This window comes from Ornithorhynchus anatinus, chromosome 19 (assembly GCF_004115215.2).
Source record: "Ornithorhynchus anatinus isolate Pmale09 chromosome 19, mOrnAna1.pri.v4, whole genome shotgun sequence".
NCBI lineage: Eukaryota > Metazoa > Chordata > Mammalia > Monotremata > Ornithorhynchidae > Ornithorhynchus > Ornithorhynchus anatinus.
In genome coordinates, this window is record NC_041746.1 from 30,630,857 (window position 1) to 30,633,010 (window position 2,154).

Below are 2,154 nucleotides of genomic sequence, written 5' to 3' on the forward strand. Positions count from 1 at the left end.
ATGTAGGTTAAGTTCTCAATAAATTTGTCTTGTTTTATGCTGTCATCTCCGACCCATAGCAATGCCATGGACACATCTCACCCAGAACGCCCCACCTCCATTTGCAATCATTCCACTAGTGTATCCATAGAGTTTTCTTGGTAAAAATCCAGAAGCGGTTTATGATTGCCTCCCTCTGCTCAGTAAACTTGTGTCTACCCTCAACTTACTCCCACACTGCTGCTACCCAGCACAGGTGAGTTTTGACTTGTAGCAGACTGCCTTCCACTTGCTACCCAGTGATCAAGCTAGGAATGGAATGGGTATGCCTCTGCTTGACTCTCCGTCCCGTAGTTGAGGCTGGTAGAGTACTGGAAACTCTCCAGGTGTGACCCTGAGAGGGGACCTCAATACATACTATTCATTTAAATCTGCCTCTCCCTGTTACAATGTGAACCATGTGTGGCAAAATGACTATATCTTGTCTTTGTATCAGCACTTTGTACATTGCTTAACATACAAGTAAACATTTAATAAATACCACGAAACAATATTAGTACTAATAATGTAGAATTTCTAAGGAACAAATAAGACTAGTGTTGAAGCATTTAACTGTGGGAACTCACAACTTTGGGAAAGATATTTAGAACCCAGTGTCATTATGGCACTTGTTAAATGCTTTACTATGTGCCAAGCTGTGTATTCAGGAGAAAAGTATATATAAGATAATCAGGATGGACACTGTCCTTGACCCACATGGGGTTCATGTTCCAAGTAGGAGGGAGAATCGATATTTAATCTCCATTTTACAGATGAGGAAAATGAGACACAGAGAAGTTAGGTGACTTGTCCAAGGTCACACAGTAGACAAGTGGCCGAGACGGGGTTAGAACCCAGGTTCTCTGACTCCCAGCTACTGGCCAAACTCCTTCTCAATTCCTATCACTCCTTGGATCCTGTAATTATGGGAAGATAAATGCATATCTAGTGGATTTCATCGAAAGCAGAATAAAGAGCAAATTCACGAAAATAGCAGGTCCACAGTATTGGGTCATACTGCTCTTGTGCAGGTTATGCTGGGTATCTTAGAGAGTTAAAATAAGAAAATAATTTTAAGTCACTGGCCTAGGAGTTAGTCTGAACACCAATTCCTTCAATCAGTTCAACATAGGAATGAATTGAATCCCCAATTTTCTCAGAGCATGTGACAAGGTTTAATGGAAATAAAAGGCACACACCCTGCCTTTTAGGTGTATATAACCTAATGGAAATAATTGTGGAACAAAATGACTTACAATTTCTTAGCACATGAAGAAAACTAAAGATACAACTGGTTAAAAGCAAGTGTCAGAAAGGGTGGAGAGGCCAGTAAATAACCGCATAATGATGATGACATTAATGATGGAGTGTGCTATCAAGAATGTTTTGATGGTCCTCTTCACAAGGTCAAAAAGCCCAATTAAACTGTATTTAATGTAATTTTTAAATCCTAACTTTTTTTTTTCTGGGGGGAGACTAAAACTACATTCAATTTCCCTAAAATCGATTAAATACAGGCCCAGAAATGAGGAAATGAGGAAAAAAAATTCACAATTTCTTTTTCCTGCGGCAATTTCTTTCACCTTCCAAAGATCCATGTACTTTCCTGACTCCATCACACCCTAAAGACAGAGTTCTGCCAGAACACTACCCGGAATCTATCGATTTTTCTGGTTTATTTAGCTATTTTGTCCTTTGTACTGAAACAGCACCATTCCGATTGAACACTATTAATAGACTCACTAGAGGGTATTTTTCTGTTTTCAAAGCTTCCAAAAGCATTGTCTAATCTTCACAACACTTCCCTGTGGTTAGTGCTATCTTTTTGTTTCAGATGAGGAAACTGACTTCTGTAATCCATTATCCTTTCTGCATCGATATTAAATCTGGAAGCTTAATTTCTTGCTCCCGATTCTATGTTCAGACCTGGCCCACTATTTCTGCTTCCATCTCTACAGATTCCTCTTACAGCATAATAATTCACTCTGAATTGAACAGATGTGTCAGAAAAGTATCTGTTGGGGGTGGGAAGAAGTCCATAGAGGAAGATGAGAGACCCATATGCGGCTTCTGTATTTGGTTATCCACTAAATATAACATTTCCCCTCTAACAACACTTGATACGTATTGCTGAAA

The 2,154-nt window shown here is 39.3% G+C and overlaps 1 non-coding gene across 1 annotated transcript; it reads right to left on the reverse strand.

The window, feature by feature from the left end:
- Window positions 1-245: 245 nt before the first annotated feature.
- Window positions 246-383, reverse strand: LOC114805794. Its single transcript, XR_003753817.1, has one exon. It is a non-coding gene; the product is annotated as a small nucleolar RNA SNORA7 (small nucleolar RNA).
- Between the last annotated feature and the right edge of the window lie 1,771 nt (window positions 384-2,154).